We start from the raw sequence: 22417 nt of genomic DNA on the forward strand, positions 1-22417 counted from the left end.
TCAGATTTAAGTTCAATCCGATTGGCTGATTGGATCAGCCAATCAGATTGAGCTCGCATTCTATTGGCTGTTCCGATCAGCCAATAGAATGCGAGCTCAATCTGATTGGCTGATCCAATCAGCCAATCGGATTGAACTTGAATCTGATTGGCTGATTCAATCAGCCAATCAGATTTTTCCTACCTTAATTCCAATTGGCTGATAGAATCCTATCAGCCAATCGGAATTCGAGGGACGCCATCTTGGATGACGTCATTTAAAGGAACCTTCATTCGTCGTTAGTCCATCGGTGAGGAAGGATGGCTCCGCGTCGGCTGCTTCAAGATGGACCCGCTCCGCTCCGGATGGAAGAAGATAGAAGATGCCACCTGGATAAAGACTTTGGACCCTCTGGAGGACCTCTTCTTGCCGGATAGGATGAAGACTTCGGACCCTCTGGAGGACCTCTTCTTGCCGGATAGGATGAAGACTTCAGACCCTCTGGAGGACCTCTTCTTGCCTGATAGGATGAAGACTTCGGACCCTCTTCTGGACAGATCGGTGATACCCGGCTGGGTGAATACAAGGTAGGGAGATCTTCAGGGGCTTAGTGCGTTATATATACTGCGTTATACGTGCCTTATTACTTTCTATAAATTTAGGCGCTCTGGCTGACTTCCATTTTTTGAGAATGAGATTTCTTATTAACAGTATTATTGTGTTTACTAACTCGTTATTCTTACATTGCTCTGAGTATTTGCTTAAGAAAATTATATGTTGTACTAAAATCTCACTTTCAATAATAGTATTCTTTGGATCCAATAGTTCATTTGAGTCCATAACTGTCTAATTTTTGGACAGAACCAAAAATAATGGAAAGTGTCTCCCACTTCTGAGCTACATTTAGGGCAAACTTGATTTATTTTGTACCATTTTTTCATATTATATGCTGTTATGTATACCCTATTTATTAATTTCAGATGTGATTCTCGCCACACAGTTGGGACCTATGCTTTATTAATTATTTTTAAACTATCTTTTACCTCTATAGTACTAATATTCGGAAGATCCTTTACATTTTGGTAATTACCTGCATATAGTTAATAGGTAATACATTAATTTAAAATGGCAAATAACGTTTCAGTGGACAAATCTATACTATAATCGCGTTTGTAAAGCATCCGTATTTCAAGCTCTTGCTGCTCTTCCCGCTCTCTTTCTGCACTGCTGGATCAGGCTCCTCCCTCTTTCTCTCTGGTCAAGTTCCTGGTGCTGTAACTATAAGAAAGAGCTGAAACATGACCAGGGCTGAACTGGGGTGTAGCAGCATTGGGGTCAGCACTCCAGGGGGTGGGGTGTTGCTGAGCGTGCACTATTCACCAGCAGTTAAAAATGGCACCACTGCCCAGCAGACTGCAGTTATAACATGTAAAAAACAACAACTATGTTACTTCAAAACGGTTACCGGCTGCTCTAAGTTTGCGCCCCCTGCTGGGGGTGCCCTTATGCAACAGCCAGCCCTGTGCGTGCCTCACCAATGTCACCTGTTGTCCTGGACATTGAGCTGAGCTGTGCAGCATGACATGTAGCAACCCTCAGGGGGCTTTCGGTGTGTGGCGGGGGAATTTCCCTCTCCCCCCCCCACTGACAGTTTCCCTCACTGACAATTTCTATACCGGAGTCTAGCCAACAGAAGAAATTACACATATTGCCGTGGAGACCTCTGTTTTATTACACCTTGTCACCTTGCCAGCCTGGACTTGAAACTGGGACCTGGTTCTACGTCTGCTGTTGTTGTTTCTCAGCCTGCTGTCTTACCTCTTTGCCACCAGGTGGCTTGTTAACAGGCTGAGGTTTTTGGGATTTTGTTACCTGCAGCTATAGCTTTCTGGCTCCACCTGCCTGCCAGTAGTTAATCATCTAATCAGCAATATGCTATATTAGGCAGGTTTGCTGTGAGTTCTGGGCCTTGAAATCAAAAGTTTCATTCTATCTGAGCCTCTGTTCTAGATTCCTGTTTACTGTATATAGCATTTTGACAGTTTTCACCACTAGAGGGGGTTAGTTCATGTGTTTCACATAGATAACATTGAGCTCAGGCACGTGAAGCTCCTAGGAGTCAGCACTGATTGGCTAAAAATGCTAGTCTGTCAAAAGAACTGAAATAAGGGGGCAATTTGCAGAGGCTTAGATACAAGGTAATCACAGAGGTAAAAAGTATATTATTATAACTGTGTTGGTTATGCAAAACTGGGGAATGGGTAATAAACGGATTATCTACATTTTTAAACAACAAAAATTCTGGTGTTTACTGTCCCTTTAACTTTTTTTGTTTAGCCATAGTAATTCGGATTTCCCCAAACTGATCTTATAATCTGATATCAAACCGAATAAATGAGTATCGAATAATAATTTTGGCAAAGTTTCTTCCAGGTTACTTAAATATATTAGTACATTATCTGTGTAAAGGGAACGTTCTGTCCAACTATTTGGATACCTGTCAGATGTTTTCTTAATAAAAATGCTAGTGGTTCTAGTGAAATTGTGAACAGCAGCGGTGAGAGGGGACACCCCTGTCTGGTCCCTCTATTAAGCTTAAACCTCTCCGACACTGATCCATTAACTATAATTGCAGAGGTTGGATTATTATAGATTATTTTAATAAGGTTTATGAAATTACCATAAAAGCCAAAGTTCTCTAACACATGAAATAGGTGATTCCAGATGATATAATCAAATGCTTTCTCTGCGTCTACTGTCAAAATCGCTGCATACGACATTTTGGTCATCTTTTTCTGAGTATGTTCATTACAGAAAAAATCCAGAATCAACATGGTGTTACATATATTTTTAGCCAGATTTTGACCAGGCATAAAGCCTGCTTGGTTTTCAAGAATTATTTTATTAAGATGTGGTTTCAGTCGATTGGCAATTATTGTGGTTAGTAATTGGTAGTCAAAGTTAAGCAACGATATTGATCTATATGCGGATGGATCTTCTGGATCCTTCGCTTTCTTTGGTATTAAAGTGATATTAGACGCAGCGAAATTCGGTGAACACAGGCTCTTTTTATAATAATAATCATTAAATAATCTGTATAAAGTGGGTGAAACTTGCTCTATCAGTATTCTATAAAATTCCGCTGGTAATGAGTCTGGACTGGGAACTTTATTTCATTTTTAAAATTTTATTCCGTCTATAATTTCCTGCATTGTTATCTCTCTGTTTAAGTGCTGTAAAACTTCATGTGGGAGTTTAGGTACTTTCGTATCCTTCCAAAAATATGTTTTAGCTTCTACGTCAGGCTTCTCAGAGGTATATAGTTTTTGAAAAAATTTGAGAAAAACCTTTTTAATCTCTATCGCCTAGATTTAGTTTTGTCGGTAACGACCCGCGTAGCTAACGCATGCTTTTTTTTACCCGCACCTTTTAAATACCGCTGGTATTTAGAGTTCACAGAATGGCTGCGTTAGGCTCCAAAAAGGGAGCGTAGAGCATAATTTACCGCCACTGCAAAAAAGCAGCGTTAAGCTCCTAACGCAGCCCCATTGTTTCCTATGGGGAAACACTTCCTAAGTCTGCACCTAACACTCTAACATGTACCCCGAGTCTAAACACCCCTAGCATTACACTTATTAACCCCTAATCGCTGACACCTGCATATTTTTTTTAACCCCTAATCTGCCGCTCCGTACACCGCCGCAACCTACATTATACCTATGTACCCCTAATCTGCTGCCCCTAACACCGCCGACCCCTATATTATATTTATTAACCCCTAATCTGCCTCCCCCAACGTCGCCTCCACCTACCTACAATAATTAACCCCTAATCTGCCGACCGGACCTCACCGCTACTATAATAAATGTATTAACCCCTAAAGCTAAGTCTAACCCTAACACTAACACCCCCCTAATTTAAATATAATTTAAATCTAATGAAATAAATTAACTCTTATTAAATAAATTATTCCTATTTAAAGCTAAATACTTACCTGTAAAATAAATCCTAACCTAAGTTACAATTAAACCTAACACTACACTATCAATAAATAAATTAAATAAAATACCTACAATTACCTACAATTAAACCTAACACTACACTATCAATAAATTAATAAAATACAATACCTACAAATAAATACAATGAAATAAACTAACTAAAGTACAAAAAATAAAAAAGAACTAAGTTACAAAAAATAAAAAAATATTTACAAACATTAGAAAAATATTACAACAATTTTAAACTAATTACACCTACTCTAAGCCCCCTAATAAAATAACAAAGACCCCCAAAATAAAAAAAATGCCCTACCCTATTCTAAAATTAAAATAGAAAAGCTCTTTTACCTTACCAGCCCTGAAAAGGGCCCTTTGCGGGGCATGCCCCAAAGAATTCAGCTCTTTTGCCTGTAAAAAAAAAACATACAATACCCCCCCCCCCAACATTACAACCCACCACCCACATACCCCTAATCTAACCCAAACCCCCCTAAAATAAACCTAACACTAAGCCCCTGAAGATCTCCCTAACTTGTCTTCACCACACCGGGTTCACCGATTGGTCCAGAAGAGCCTCCGATGTCTTGATCCAAGCCCAAGCGGGGGGCTGAAGATGCCCATGATCCAACTGAAGTCTTCATCCAAGCGGGAGCTGAAGCGGTCCATGATCCGGCTGAAGTCTTCTATCAAGCGGCATCTTCAATCTTCTTTCTTCCGGATCCATGTTCATCCCGCCGACGCGGAACATCCATCTTCACCGACGACTTCCCGACGAATGACGGTTCCTTTAAGGGACGTCATCCAAGATGGCGTCCCTCGAATTCCAATCAGCCAATCAAATTGAGCTCGCATTCTATTGGCTGTTCCGATCAGCCAATAGAATGCGAGCTCAATCTGATTGGCTGATCGGATCAGACAATCGGATTGAACTTGAATCTGATTGGCTGATTCCATCAGCCAATCAGAATTTTCCTACCTTAATTCCGATTGGCTGATAGAATCCTATCAGCCAATCGGAATTTGAGGGACGCCATCTTGGATGACGTCCCTTAAAGGAACCGTCATTCGTCGGGAAGTCGTCGGTGAATATGGATGTTCCGCGTCGGCGGGATGAACATGGATCCGGAAGAAAGAAGATTGAAGATGCCGCTTGATAGAAGACTTCAGCTGGATCATGGACCTCTTCAGCTCCCGCTTGGATGAAGACTTCAGCCGGATCATGGACATCTTCAGCCCCCCGCTTGGGCTTGGATCAAGACATCGGAGGCTCTTCGGGACCGATCAGTGAACCCGGTGTGGTGAAGACAAGGCAGGGAGATCTTCAGGGGCTTAGTGTTAGGTTTATTTAAGGGGGGTTTGGGTTAGATTAGGGGTATATGGGTGGTGGGTTGTAATGTTGGGGGGGTATTGTATGTTTTTTTTTACAGGCAAAAGAGCTGAATTCTTTGGGGCATGCCCCGCAAAGGGCCCTTTTCAGGGCTGGTAAGGTAAAAGAGCTTTTCTATTTTAATTTTAGAATAGGGTAGGGCATTTTTTTATTTTGGGGGTCTTTGTTATTTTATTAGGGGGCTTAGAGTAGGTGTAATTAGTTTAAAATTGTTGTAATATTTTTCTAATGTTTGTAAATATTTTTTTATTTTTTGTAACTTAGTTCTTTTTTATTTTTTGTACTTTAGTTAGTTTATTTCATTGTATTTATTTGTAGGTATTGTATTTAATTAATTTATTGATAGTGTAGTGTTAGGTTTAATTGTAGGTAATTGTAGGTATTTTATTTAATTAATTTGTTGATAGTGTAGTGTTAGGTTTAATTGTAACTTAGGTTAGGATTTATTTTACAGGTAATTTTGTAATTATTTTAACTAGGTAACTATTAAATAGTTATTAACTATTTAATAGCTATTGTACCTGGTTAAAATAATTACAAAGTTGCCTGTAAAATAAATATTAATCCTAAAATAGCTACAATATAATTATAATTTATATTGTAGCTATATTAGGGTTTATTTTACAGGTAAGTATTTAGCTTTAAATAAGAATACTTTATTTAATAAGAGTTAATTTATTTCGTTAGATTTAAATTATATTTAATTTAGGGGGGTGTTAGGGTTAGGGTTAGAATTAGCTTTAGGGGTTAAAAAATTTATTAGAGTAGCGGTGAGGTCCAGTCTGCAGATTAGGGGTTAATACTTGAAGTTAGGTGTCGGCGATGTTAGGGAGGGCAGATTAGGGGTTAATACTATTAATTATAGGGTTATTGAGGCGGGAGTGAGGCGGATTAGGGGTTAATACATTTATTATAGTGGCGGTGAGGTCCGGTCGGCAGATTAGGGGTTAATAATTGTAGGTAGGTGGAGGCGACGTTGGGGGCGGCAGATTAGGGGTTAATAAATATAATATAGGGGTCAGCGGTGTTAGGGGCAGAAGATTAGAAGTACATAGGGATAACGTAGGTGGCGGCGGTGTGCGGTCGGCAGATTAGGGGTTAAAAAAATGTAATAGAGTGGCGGCGATGTGGGGGGGCCTCGGTTTAGGGGTACATAGGTAGTTTATGGGTGTTAGTGTACTTTAGAGCACAGTAGTTAAGAGCTTTATAAACCGGCGTTAGCCCAGAAAGCTCTTAACTACTGACTTTTTTCTGCGGCTGGAGTTTTGTCGTTAGATTTCTAACGCTCACTTCAGCCACGACTCTAAATACCGGCGTTAGAAAGATCCCATTGAAAAGATAGGATACGCAAATGGCGTAGGGGGATCTGCGGTATGGAAAAGTCGCGTTAGACCCTTACCTACACGACTCTAAATATCAGCGGTAGCCCAAAACCAGCGTTAGGAGCCTCTAACGCTGGTTTTGACGGCTAACGCCAAACTCTAAATCTAGCCGTATATTAGTTGTATATCTATTTCCGTCAAATTTAATTGCCCTAATCTGGTTGTTACACTTTTGAATTAGAGAGAAATATATTGTAGCTATGTTTAACACTATTGGTTTAACACTATTGGATAGCTGTAACTCTCATTGTTTATAGTTTTTTTTATTCCACATAAGTAAACCTTAATATCACAACGAAGGACTGCTTTCCCCGTTTCCCAGAATACTTTAACTTTGTTTCTATGTGAAGAGTTAAACTCCTTAAACTCCTGCCACCTACCTATGAGCCAACTCTGGAATTTAGAGTTATGTACTAGGTGCTTTGGGAAATAAAAGTTATTAGAAAATGTAGGGTGGAGGGCTTTCATTCTAATTTTTAATGAGATAATTGCATGGTCCGACTGCAGTAGGTCTTTGATATCCGCTTTTGTTTAAAACCCATCAGCGTGTCAGCAACCAAAAACATATCTATATGTGACATTGTTTTGTGCCCTTTAGACATACAAGTAAATGCTTTTACATCTGGGTTTTGGATACGCCATATGTCACCAACCCCCACTTTATTGCAAAATGTCTGAAAAATATGTGTTTTTCTATCTCTGTTGATTACGTACCTACTACTAATCCAGTCCATATTAGGCATTGGAGTCAAATTTAAATCCCCTCCTACTATTAAATTCTTCCCCCTATATTCCATTAATTTAAAACCAGAGTGTCCCAGAAGTCTTTATCTATCTTATTAGGGCCATACACATTGCATAGGACAAACTTAACTTTATCTATTTCAATATTAATAATAAGAAATCTACCTTCTGCGTCTATAGTTGTATCTAAAATGTGGAATATTAAATGTTTACTTATTAATATGGCTACTCCTTTCTTCCTATCACTACCAGGGGCGGGGACGACCTCCCCAACCCCCTTCCTCTTTAACTTGACAATTTCTTGGTCTTTCAAATGTGTTTCTTGTAGCATTGCTACATCTGGTTTATATTAACCCAACTGTTTTATTATTGCCTTTCTCTTAATTGGGGATGTTATTCCCCCCACTTTCCACGACAGAAACTTAAGAGTATCTTTCTGCATTTATTTTATAGTGTATATAACAATCTCAAAGCCACTAATACCAATTCAAGCCTGCAAAGCTAAATAAAATAGGGGATGTAAAGACGCCCCCCGGAAAGAGAGGAGGAACAACGGGAACAACAACACCAAAAAAAAAACAAAAAAAAACCCTCTTTAGATGCCAGACACTTATTCACATTAAATGAAAATAAACCAATATCTTTATTCTTTTCCCTACATATTAGGGAAAAAAGACAAGGAAAAACTAACTTTAAAATCATGGCACTGATCAAAATATAAAGATAAACCTAGTCAGACATAAATTCAAAACATACCCAGAACCACCTGTACTTTTATTCTACACCATTATCTTTGCAAAAAGTTTGAGCTTCTTGGGCATTGTTTAGTATTTTTGTATCCCCATTGATAAACAGGATCAGTTTGGCCAATATCTGGCCAACCAAATATATCAACCTGGCGTTAAACTTAGCATTAATTAATTTGGAACAGTAAGGCGACATTTCTCTCCTTTTTGCTGACGTTTACTCTGAAAAGTCCTGGAATAATATCATCCTATTCTGTTCTATGAGCAGGGGATTATTCTTTCTATAATTTCTAAGAAAGTTTATTTTATCTTGAAAATTCAAGAACCTGGCGACAATGGGTCTGAGTCTAGATGAGCCATCAGGATTTTTCCTTATTGGCCCTACCCTATGTATTCTTTCCACCTGTATGGGATGTTCCTCAATTTGTATATGTAATTGTTTTGGTAAACTACTTAAAACAAAGAGCATTCAATTTTGAAACTCAGGAGTTTCGGGTAGGCCGATAATTCTCACGTTGTTCTGCCTAGAGTGGTCCTCTAGGTCCTCTAGTCTGGTAATTCTTCAGACTATTCTTAAATACTAAATTATCCTGTTCCAGAAGATTAACTCTGTCCTCTAGATCGGAGACCCTTCCTTCCACTTCGTTCATTCTTGAGGCAAATTGCCTTACCTCATTAGTCAAACTAGTAATATCTTGTTTAATCTCATTTTTAAAAGCATCAAGCTGTGGGGAGATTACTTTGGATATTTGTGCCACTATATCAGATAATCCCGGGCCAACATAATTTTCCTCTGTCTGTTCTTGGGATAATTCCAAATGTGTCTCTATTGTTTTTATATTTTTTTCTCTCTATGTTTAGGTGGCATGGCTGGTGAATTCCATTTACTAGGTGCCATGTATCTTTCCATATGGAAAGAAAGAATATACTATAAGTGCAAAAAAAAATTTTTTTAAAAATCGTGCTACCAATTTAGCGCGTGCAGGAAAAAAAAAAAAAAAAAAACACACACAATTTAATGGGACTGCACTCAGTCCTACTCTTTTTACCATCACACTATTCATTTGTTTATTTATTTTTATATACAGTGATTGTTTCTATATACGATATCTGATCTACAGACCCTAATTTTTCAGTGCGTGCCTAAGGTCAATGCCTACCGACCTACCAAAGCTCATATAGGGAACATTCAAAGTGTTTTCCACCTACTAACAGCCTGATTCATATGTATAGAGTACAGTTTTAAAAATCTATGTACAGTATCTACCTTAAGGTGTTATTTCTAATCTGTTTCTGCTACTACAAACCTTTACCCATGTATTAATCTAACCCACTAAATAATATTATGGTTTTGTTATTTAGATTGTGTATACTCCTTTCCTCTTATACTGAAAAAGAAGAGAAACAAGTAACTTTTGTTTTACCAAAAAAAAATAAAAAAACTGCCCCAAATTAACTTCCTACTGGCAACAGACAAGCATATATTTGATTGCAGCTATCTATATAACAGACTCAAATTTACAGCTTACTTAATCACAGTAAGCTGTGGGAGAAAACTAGATCTCTAATTATACATCTTCTATACACCTTCATACATAAACTCAAAGAGCCTACAGGGTTTAAATATCCCCCCTTATGATCAGCTGCTCAGCCCAATTTACTAGCAATGCAATCAATATCATTATTAGTGTATACCTTTCTCAAATCTTATTTCAAAGTTTAAAACATGTATAGAACCTTCAGCCCATTAAAATATACATTTGAGTCCACATAGACTACTTGTCTTTTGAATAATGTATTTAGTAGCCTTTCTTTAAAGTCCACTTTAAAGTATGTGCTGTCGTGGTCCTCTAGTGATCGTTTTCCAAATAGTTCAATATGCCACGTGTATGTATCAACTTCACTTGCAGACGTAAAGTCCATAATGGTATTTATGTTACCCAGTACTAGTTTTATATGCAGTCTCAATCCTTCCTGTAGTACATGCTATATGGATATGTGATTTTTTTAACTCCTACCCGCCAGGGGTTATGGGAGATGCACTTGTTGTAAGTTATTAGGCTGTCCTTTACTATACCCAGGTAGTAAAGATTCCTTAATCGCTGTGTAGAAACAAGCCCTAGATTCCGGTATAGAATTAGAGTCCCAAGCTATGTCTCTTATACTCCATAGTATTGAGGGTGCTTTAACTTTCGCTTATACACCAATCAAGATATCCACAAAAAACATACTTTATATGTAGCTAGCTTTTCACTCCTACACATGTGGGTTATGGGAGCTGCACCTGTTGTGGGAGAATTATACTTAATTTTATTTTTACCCTGGTGTTTATCTTTCCTTACTTAGTATCTTGAATGCGTGGTCACAGTATTACTTAATGTGCCCCACAGAATACATTTTATCTCCTAACTCTTTGATGATCTGGGTATTCTCATAGTCCTGTCAATTTCATTTAGGTATACTACGATGTGAACTGTTACAAATTAACACCACTAACCTTATACATATAAGGCCAATCTTTAAAGTCAGTGAGGCATGCTACCCTTTGCTTGTTATATCCAAACTTTAACAGTGTGTCTACAATCTCGTTGTATAGTTATAAGACAGAAAACAGTACCGGTTTACTCCTTCACATAAGGTACCTCAATAGTCCAGACCACTCACAATAACTTTGTTCCTAGTATAAGCCGCAGGTTTTACCCGTCCCTTACTTGATACTTCCAGCCAAAACTGTTAGTGTGTCCTGTGCCTAGTCCTATGGTCCTGCATGGAACACACCACTTCTTACTGCTCCTGGTTGGACCACCGTGGAATGTTGCTAGTAGGGACCGCAAGATTTGCTTGTCCCCTACCTGCTGCTTTTACTGTTCAGCTGTCCAAGGGTCTTGTATGAGTGGGAGCCGCATCTATGTGAGCCTTCTGTATTTGGAGTTGCTACCACCACAGTAGCGGCCTGCTACCATACGGACTTCCGTGACGCTTGATGCCCACTTGGATCTGGGCCGATGCACTTGCTTTCGGCCAAGGATAACTGCGTCAGTCGGTGAATGGGATCCGCTACTTGCTGTAAGGCGCTAAGCTACAGGCGTCCTGCAAGCTCCACCTCCTACCCCGTGTTGCCAACCTTGTATAATTGTCTGCATAGTGACTTTGCCTTATGAGGCCCTCTTCATCCTGGCACTGTCTGCGGAGGGGAACTTCAGCGGTCTCTTACGCCGCCCCCGCTCCACATCTTCTTCTCTTCGTCTCTCTTCTATGAGCCCTCGTCTTCATGTGGTCGCCGGCGCACACTGAAATTCCGGAAGCACGGAACCCTAATTTGATTCAGATAGAGCATGCAATTTTAAGCAACTTTCTATTTTACTCCTATTATCAATTTTTCTTTATTCTCTTGCTGTCTTTATTTGAAAAGCAAGAATGTAAGCTTAGGTGCCAGACCATTTTTGGTTCAGAACCTGGGTTATGTTTGCTTATTGGTGGCTAAATGTAGCCACCAATTAGCAAGTGCTATCCATGGTTCTGAGCCAAAAATTAGGTGGCTGCTTAGCTTAGATTCCTGCTTTTTCAAATAAAGATAGCAATAGAACAAAGAAAAATTGATAATAGGAGTAAATTATAAAGTTACTTAAATTGCATGCTCTATCTGGATCATAAAAGAAAATATGGGTTTAGTATCCCTTTAAAGGGATATGAAACTCACTTTTTTTAATGATTTAGATAGAGCATGCAACTTTATAATTTACTCCTATTGTAATTTTGTCTTCTGTTTCCAGTTATCTGAATATAAACTAGTTTTTACAAAATCCTGAGACAGACTGATGAATGCAAATCTAATGATAATAAGCAATCACAAAACATACTGGGCTAGATTACAAGTGGAGCACAAACATTTTTTTTAAAAAATATGCCACTGTTTAAAACACTGCACACATAATACATACACATACAGTATATCATACACACATACATATATACCTTTGAGACCTATAAAACTATATAAATACTATGCTTAATCCTAATAGGATGTAATGCTGACTTGCAAATTTTGTTTTAAACAGCGGTGTATATAAATCACTGCAGTAAACAGAATCAGTTGGGCTTTAATAAAGGTTAAATATAAGTAAAAGTGCTAGGTTACCTCCTGCACCAGCTGCCTGTGTCCTTTGATCATAGTGTGCTTTGGCACAATGATTTAGCTTGTCTAGTTGCAATATGACAATTCTCACATGAGTATTCCAATCAGTAAGAAAGCCTGGTTTTCAAAGAATTTTTGGACTTTTGAAAGAGACTGTTTGAAAAAGTTATTTGCACAACTTTCTCTTGATGCTACATGTGTTGTGCATTCTCAGTTCCAAGTTAAAAACAACATATTCATCAAATTACTACACAAATTAAATATATATGTTCTTTTATGATTGCAATAAAGTGTTTGGAAGTTGTATATTAGGATGTCACCCTCTAATATTGAAATGATGGTCTGACAAATATTACTTTAGTTTTGGTAGCACATCTCTTCCTTTCATGAAGGTCTCACAGAGCTTAGTGTTTTTTAGTTACAATGCCTTTTCAAGTTCTGACTAATTGCTTCCTATGGAACTGGCCTCTAATACTCCAGGTCTGATTGGTGATTTTTTTTTTAACGTTTGTCGTTTGCCAGTTAAAGGGACAGTAATGCACTACTTGGAACTGGCTGAATGCATCTTGCGAGGCACCAATCACCAGCTAGCACCAAGCACTGCATTGTCTACCTAGGTATGCTCTTCAACACTAGATACTAAGGGGCCGATTTATCATCGGTCATGGGGATCATGTCTGACAGACATCGATGAATACCGACAGCATACACAATTTAACATTGCACAAGCAGCAGGGGGTGTCAATCAGCCGATCGTATAGGATCGGGCGGATTGATGTCCGCAGTCTCAGAGCAGGCGGACTAGTTATGGAGCAGCGGCCTTAAGACCGCTGCTTCATAACTGCTGTTTCCGGCGAGCCTCCGGACCGTAGCCTCTCCATTGAACCAAATACTGTACACGGCCCCTGGACATACCAGAGTCAATAATGCTGCTGACCTCATACTCCTCATGGTTGTCAACAAAGATAGGACGGGGACGAGGCAACACAGTGGTAAACCAATTACAAACCAATAGTTTCAAGAGGGAGACATGAAAAACATTGGAGATACGCATAGCAGGAGGAAGGTCAAGAGCGTAGGCCACAAGATTAACCCGTCGGAGTATTCGAAAAGGACCAACATAACGGGGAGCCAATTTATTGGAAGGCACACGAAGGTTCAAGTTGCGGGAGGACAGCCAAACTCTCTCACCAACCTGGTAGGAAGGTGCGGGCAGACGCCTACGATTAGCCTGGAACTTTTGACGCTGCATAGCACGATGAAGGCAATCCTGAATCTGCACCCACGTGGAACGGAGTTGCCGGAGATGCTCCTGCAAAGCCGGAATACCCTGAGACATGAATGAATCGGGCAACAAGGATGGTTGAAACCCATAATTCGCCATGAACGGGGATATCTTGGAGGAAGCATTAATAGCACTATTGCGAGCAAACTCTGCCCAAGGTAACAGTTCAGACCAATTATTGTGGTGATCTGAGACATAGCAATGGAGGAACTGTTCCAGAGCTTGATTAGACCATTCCGCAGCCCCATTGGATTGAAGGTGATATGCCGAGGAGAAGGAAAGCTGGATCCCCATTTGAGCACAAAAGGAACGCCGAAATCTGGAGACAAACTGGCTACCACAGTCTGACACTATCTTCTTGGGTAACCCATGTAAACGGAAGACCTCCCGGGCAAAAATTGAAGCAAGCTCCTGAGCGGTAGGCAGCTTCATCAAGGGAATGCAATGTGACATTTTAGAAAAACGGTCAACCACCATAAGGATAACAGTATTGCCATTGGAAACAGGGAGTTCGACAATGAAGTCCATGGAAAGATGTGTCCAAGGATGCTCACCATTAGCAATAGGTTGAAGAAGACCCACAGGAAGACGTCGAGGAGTCTTATTCTGTGCAAAAACTGAGCAGGAGGCAACATACGCAGCAACATCAGAACGAAGACCTGGCCACCAGAATTGTCAAGTGACAGACGAAATCATTTGGTTCCTGCCTGTGTGACCTGCGGCTTTAGGATAGTGGTAAGTGTGCAAAAGTTTAGCATGAAGATTCTCAAGAACAAAACACTTACCACTAGGTTTCTCTGGAGGTGCATTGGTTTGTGCAGCCAGGATCTCCTCCCCCAAGGGAGAAGTCAAATTAGTACGTATGGTAGCCAAAATATGGTCAGGAGGTATAACAGGAGTAGGTACGGACTCCTCCTTGGACAGAGGCGAAAATTGTCGAGAGAGGGCATCCGCCCTAACATTCTTACTACCAGGTAGGTAGGAGACCACATGATTAAACCGAGACAAAAATAGCGCCCATCTGGCCTGTCGGGGCGACAAACGTTTTGCTTCAGATAGATAAGTTAAATTCTTGTGGTCAGTAAGAATGAGCACTGGCACGCTAGTACCCTCGAGAAGATGCCTCCATTCCTTAAGTGCCAAAATTATGGCCAGTAATTCCCTGTCGCCAATTTCATAATTGCACTCCGCTGGAGACAATTTCTTAGAGAAGAAACCACACGGATGCAAGGAACCGTCAGGCGTAGGACATTGAGACAAGAGGGCACCTACTCCAGTCTCAGAGGCATCAACCTCAAGAACGAAAGGCAGGACAGGGTTAGGATGAGCCAGAACTGGAGCGGCAACAAAGGCAGTCTTAAGACTATCAAAGACCTTAATGGCAGTAGGAGACCAATGGAGTGGATCATTCTCTTTACGGGTCATGTCTGTGATAGGTTTGACCAAGGAAGAAAAGTTTTTAATAAACTTTCTATAGTAATTGGCGAACCCCAAAAAACGTTTAATAGACCGAAGACCAACTAGGCGAGGCCACTGCAGAACTGCAGACAACTTGTCACGATCCATGGAGAACCCTGCAATGGAGATAACATAACCTAGGAAGGTTACTTGAGTCTGATGGAACTCACATTTCTCGAGTTTACAAAACAGGCCATTCTCACGTAGTCTCTGAAGAACCCGTGTAACATCAGAACGATGAGCCTCAAGTTTGGGTGAGTGTATGAGGATGTCGTTTAAGTACACCACTACTCCTCTGGCAATTGAGAAACCGAAGAAGTGCACAAGACTTTAACTGGTTTCTGAAGACAAGTGGAAATATATTGCGGGGACCACAACAAAATTTCGGACCTGCGCCAGTCAGACTGGGATTGTGCTTTTGGAGCCAGGGATAACCCAGAACAACCGGAAAATGCGGAGAGTTTATCACCTGGAACTGGAGGGTTTCAAAATGGAGAGCCCCAACAGCCATGGACAACGGAGCAGTTTCGTGAGTAACGAGTGCGGGCTGAAGGGGCCTTCCATCAATGGCCTCAATAGCAAGCGGAACAGACTGAGGCAAAACAGGAATGGAGTGCTTTGATACAAAAGCACTGTCAATGAAATAGCCCGCAGCACCGGAGTCAACAAGAGCCTGGGTGACTATGGAGGAGTCCACCCAGGAAAGGACAACCATAACCAAAGGTTTCTCCTTAAGCAGATCCGGGGACGAGGATAAACCACCCAAGGTCTGCCCCCGACAGGACCTTAGGTGTGAGCATTTCCCGGCCATGTAGTACAAGACTTCAAAAGGTGGCCCTGTAACCCACAATAGAGGCAGAGCCCCTCCCTCCTCCTAAAGGCTCTCTCCGCCGCGGAGAGGAGCGTGAATCCCAGCTGCATCGGCTCAGCAGTACCTGGTGACTCGGGACCAGGAGGCATGGGAGGAGAGGGAGGCATGGGTGGGAACAAACACGTAAGAGACAACGGAACAGGAGACTTCCGCAAGCGCTCCTTGAAAGAGTACCTCTCTCTGAGTCTGATGTCAATTAGGATAAAAAAAGACACCAATGCCTCGAGATCCTCTGGTAAATCTCTGGCAGCAACTTAGTCTTTAATCGCATCAGAGAGTCCATGAAAGAAGGCGGCAACAAGGGCTTCATTGTTCCAACCTACGTCTGTGGCAAGCGTCCGGAACTCAATAGCATACTGAGCAACAGATCTTGTACCTTGCTGAATGTACATGAGTCGTTTAGCAGCAGAGGAGGAGCGAGCCGGAACATCAAATACCCTTCTAAAGGAGGCCACAAATTCAGGGTAACTTGAAATCACAGGTTTATTAGTCTCCCACAAGCGATTAGCCCAGGCAAGAGCTGTGTCAGAGAGTAACGAGATGAGAAATCCCACCTTAGCTCTGTCAGAGGGAAACGCCTGAGGTAACATCTCAAAGTAAATGCCAACCTGGTTCAAAAACCCTCTGCACTGAATAGGATCGCCTCCATATCACTGAGGTAGAGGTGCAGAACCGGACATGCTCCTGGTAGGCATAGGTGCAGCAGCGGAAACAGGAACAGCCATAACTTGCGGGACACTTTGGTCCAAATGTGCAGTGCGAGTCAGCAGGGTTTGCAGGGCTAGTGCAAATTGATCCAAGCGGTGATCCTGTACATCCATCCTGGAAATTATGGCAGGTAAAGGTGGATTATTAGCACCATCAGGATTCATGGCCTTTGCATAATGTCAGGGTGCCAGGAATCAGACTGAGACGAGAAGTGCAAAAATAATCACACCTTTATTAATAGGAAAAAATAATAAAAAGTCCACAAGTCAAATAACAAGCCAGGAATCAAAACCAGAGCTGGTAGTCAGACGAGCCGAGTCAGGAGACAAAGTGAATAGTCAGACGAGCTGGAATCAGGAACAAGGAAAACAGCAGAGTCAAGAACAAGCCAGGGATCAGGAACCAGGAAGGACATCAGGCAGCCAGGTAATACACAGGAACTCTCACAAACAGGTCTGAAACAACGCAAAGGCAAAGCATACTGAACAGAGGCCCTTTAAATAATAAGTGATGACATCATAATTCTGAGACTGCATCCTGTCTCACATGGATGATGCACACCAGTCTGGCCATAAAAGGAAGTGCAGGAATTGAGCAGCATCCCCCACAATGCACCATAGTCAGGAAGAGAGGTGAGTAAAATGGCTGCCATGGCAAACACAACAGGGAAAAAAACCCTGACAAATGGGTATGTATAAAAGAGTTAAATGGACAGCCTAGTCAACATTAAACTTGCACAATTCAGATAGACCATACAATTTTAAACAACTTTCCAATTTACTTTTATTATCAAATGTGCTTTGTTATATTGGTATTCTTTATTAAATGCTAAACCTAGGTAGGCTCATATGCTAATTTCCTTGAAGGCCGTCTCTTATCTAAGTGCATTTTGACAGATAGATAACGTGCTCACTCTCGTGGAGTTATGAGTCAGCACTGATTTGGCTAAAATGCAAGTCTGTTAAAAGAACTAAGATAAGCCTTTTCCACTGACACCATGCTCTGATTGGAATACCTTTGTAAAACTCTCCAAATGCATTTAAAAATATTGTAATACGTGGGTTATTGCTAAGTTTTCTTATGTACTGGAATGACTTTAAAAATATTTGCAAACAAGTTTGCACAACAATGTGAAAGATGGGAAGAGAGGCCACTGCTATGTGTATTTGAGTTCAGTGAGAGTTGCCTATATATCAAGCTAGCGATAACAAATGGACAGCACATGGCAGAAAGGTAGACATTCCAAAGCATTTGTTACATTGTATTACTGATGTGCGCATATGTTGTCCATTACTGGCTTTATAAATGTGTGGCATAAGATGAAAAATGCACCTGTATCTCAGCATTCATTTTCTTACCTTTGTAGATTCATAATAAAATTAATTATTCAGGATTGTTTCTGGCCTTAAAAACATTGCACAGATAAATGTTAAAGTTTTACAAAGGATTATTTCAGTAAATAATTGTTTCAATCTATCTGTGTGTGTCTCTAAGGGGAAAGAATAAAGGGAATTAATGTAATGTTCTTCCAGGCTATTTTTTATTAAGATAAAATCATGGAAGAAAACCAATCATTGAACATGTGAGCAATAGTCTGTCATCTGTATTGAGCCGTTGCATTTCACCTTTGTGAGGTTGGAATAGTTTGTCATGCTTCTGCTTTTGGCAGTGAGTTATCTGTGCATTAATGCTAAAAAAAAACCCTGAACATTGCTTAGCTAAGATTTAACTATACATAACAGCAGCACACAGGCTTGCAGCTTCTAGGAAATCACGCCCATCTTATTAAGCCATATGCTGTGACCAGATATGTAGGTTTTGGCTTAGGATAACATACCTTTTTGTCAGCACTGAATTAACAGTATGTATAAATGTGAGTTAGTAAGCGGTTTCTTTCTAAGAAATGCTTTGCTAGTCTTGGTACAGTGCCACCCATGAGAGCCTTACTCAGGCTTTAAACAGTTCCAATTAAAAACTTGGTAAATAATTACAATATACAGTTTTCTGTGAATATATTTTACAGTGCTTAGGAAAAAAAGGCATTAAAAGAAACAAACCTCAAATTTTAAAGACATTTCATTAAATTGTAAAACATGTATTGTCATGAGTGTTTTGTATGCATAAACTAGGTTCTTAAAGTAAGAATGGCTCCTTATTAATTATTTACTTCACATAAGTCATAGTAATTTGGTGCTCAAGCTATTGGCAACTGACACTAATAAACATGTTTGCAAACATGTAAAAACACACACACACCCAAACATTAACCCCTTCCCGCTGTTAGGACGTTCCATGCCGTACTAACCACACTGGGCTTTAGCGCCGTTAGGACGGCATGGAACATCCAAGTTGTTCTGCTGTACTGAAGTCATAACGGCTTCCTAACTGGGATCGCGGGCTGGAGGGCATGCCTAGCATCATAGGTACTTTCCCCTGACCCGATCTCATTATTTAAATCACATGATCACATATACAATCGTGTGATTTAGATTTTTCACTTATTTGTTAACATCGGAACTTTGTTCCGATGTAACAAATAAGTAGAGTCAGGAAGGGGTTAATTGATTTACACAAACATGTATACACTACACACAAACAAATATGCAACTACACAAACACAAATAGACTCATACATACAAACCTATATAGAAACACAGACAACTAGACACACACGCAAACACTAATTGACTCAAACATACACACACACACAAAAAAATGTATACATCCTCACATACACATTCACATATACAAATAAAAAACTTATACATCACTCATACATCTATATAAACACATACACACATCCTTGCATAGAAATTCACATATACACATAAAAAACGTATACATCACTCATACATCTATATAAACACATACACGCATCCTCTGATACACATTCACATACACACATATATACAAGTAAAAAAGTATACATCATGTGGCTAGATCAATTCCAAACTAACCTTACTCTAGAAAGATACCACTACTTCATAATTGACAAACTCGACTTCTACCACAATATGATGTTTTTGGGGAATCATTAGACTGAATGACTATAAATGTTAAAGCTCCACTATAAACCCCCTAGCAGACTTCATATTTTAGACATACACAAATGCCAATTTACACGCTGTGACTTTTCGCTCATTGATAATATTTAAACAGGACATTTGAATAATTGTTTCTTTTATTACTATGAATGCTTAACTTATGTACAACAGAAAGTTTCATTTGTTTGTTTATTGTTTACACTCAATGTTACGGTATCACTTGTACTGATAAGCTCTTGTTACTAAAGCATTCTTAATGGAAAAACAACCACTGTTAGACGTTTGTTGTATGCGAGATACCCTATTTTGTATATTTGTATATGCTTATTTTTTTTCATAAAGAAAATGTATAAAAAAAAAACCCTATACATGACTCATCCATCTATATAAACACATACACGCATCCTTGCATACACATACACACATATATACAAATCAGCACCTACACACTCATACATATATATATATACTGTATATATACACACATACATACATACACACACACACACAAATACCCACATACACACACAAAACACACATGTTTTAAGCCACTAAAAAATAATCTTTCAGAAAAACTTTTTTCAGTCATGATACTATGGGATAGATTTACCAAGAAGCGGATGCTACAATCTACCCCCGATGTTTCCGGTCTGCCGGAAACAAGATTTAAGAATCAGCGGTCATAAGACCCCTTCTCCTTAACTCATCCGTTACCTCTGAGGTGGCGGACTGCAATCATCCTGATCAGATACGATTGGTATGATTGACAACCCATGTTAGCGGCCGATTGGCTGCGAATGTGCAGAGGGCGGCATTGCACAAGCATTTCACAAGAAATTATTGTGCAATGATAAATGCCGACAGCGTATGCAGTCGGCATTTATCGATATCGGGCAGACATGATCCGCTACAGAAAATCATGTCCGCCCGCAAGTTGGTAAATTGGCCCCTTTGTCTCTGTATTTCTTTGAATTTCATAATCAGTTTAAACAGTTCATATTACTTTGTTTCATAAACATTATTTTGGGAGAGTTGATTTTATTAATTTCTTTGTTACACTTTACCTTTGAAAGTTTGATATAGCTCACTTTACTTGGCACATTCTATGTGGCTGGGTTGCCATATTTCTTGGAAAAAAGACTGCTCATGTTAATTAGCATTCATTAACATAAATAATTATGCAGCATAACTCATGTTCATTTCAACAGGGCGTTTATTTCTATCTTTATTGTTTATATTGAAATAAACATTAAAAATACCAACATGCTAGTAAAATTCTGGCTGTGTGGCAGCCCTACCCATAGTACAGTGATGTGCATCTGGGTAAACCATGTATTATCCTTGCATGTGACTCAAGAACCCCAAATTGAGAAATTAGGCTGAAAAAGTAAGAATTTTAGATTAATATACTTTAAAGAGGGGGACTCTTTTATAGAAAGTCAAAGTAGCAAGGAGTTGTAAGACAGCGCTCATGGGAATAAAAATGTGTTTGTGGTAGAAGGAGACAAAAAAAGAGAAGCAAAAAATATTATAATGTATTATGTTCAGCACTAAAGGTAAGCATAAACTGATGATCTAATGCTGCTCACTGGCTATAGCTCTATACTAGGGGGCCTATTTATTAATGTGCAAGCGGACATGATTCGATATAGCGTAACATGTCCGCTGCACATCGATAAATGCCAACAGCATACGCTCTCTGCATTTATCATTGCACCAGCAGTTCTTGTGAACTGCTGGGGCAATGCCGTCCCCTGCAGATTCATGGCCACTAGCAGGGGATGTCAATCAACTGATCGTATATGCCCCTATAACGTGTATATAATCCGCATTGGTGGGATGTAATCCCCACTGTGTTAAAGTTGGATTCTGTAGAACATTTTTCTTTAGGGAGGTGTAAAGTGTAAAAGCTTATAAGCAGATTTCCAGATAGGTATACAGTATTAAAAATAAAACTTTTTCTGATAATAAATAAAACCAATTTATTCAATTTGGTATTTAACCCCTTAAGGACCAGCGACGTACCCTGTATGTAGCTGGCCTTTTTTTGCGACTTGATTGTTTTATAGCGCGGTCTTGCCACCAGCGTTAAGACTGCTCTATTCCACAAAGCCTTCTGGAGGGAGGGCATTAATAGTGCGTTCTTGCTAGACTTGTGCTATTATGTCCTGAAAAAACCCTTAACGACCAGTGACATACAGGGTACATTGTGGTCATTAAGGGGTTAAATTGACGTTTTACCAAGGGAACCTAATAATCTGTGCAGGTAGTCACACAGTTAAATGTAGCTTGTACATATATATCACTAAAAGTTCTGTGGCACAAATACACTAATTGGTAGTATCCGGTCAATGCCGGAAATATGCCAGTCCTGGACTACACAATAAGTTAAATAGGTATAGTCCAGAGATACTTTACAGTTTGTAGATATCCAATGTCCCCCAATATCCAAAACCGTGGAAAGGAAACCAAAACTGCAAATGAGCAGCTTCGGTATATGACTCTGTTCAAGAAAGCCGCTCAATGGGATGTGAAGTCACTGCTGCGTATCGCTCCGCTCCATCCACGATGCCATGTATCCTAACAAAATGTCCAGATCCTCTGGCAGAAAAACAGCCACAATACATTAAACAACCACCATATGGGCTTGAGGTACTTTTCCATATGGCTATCTCTC

Source organism: Bombina bombina, chromosome 6, assembly GCF_027579735.1.
Source record: "Bombina bombina isolate aBomBom1 chromosome 6, aBomBom1.pri, whole genome shotgun sequence".
Lineage (NCBI taxonomy): Eukaryota > Metazoa > Chordata > Amphibia > Anura > Bombinatoridae > Bombina > Bombina bombina.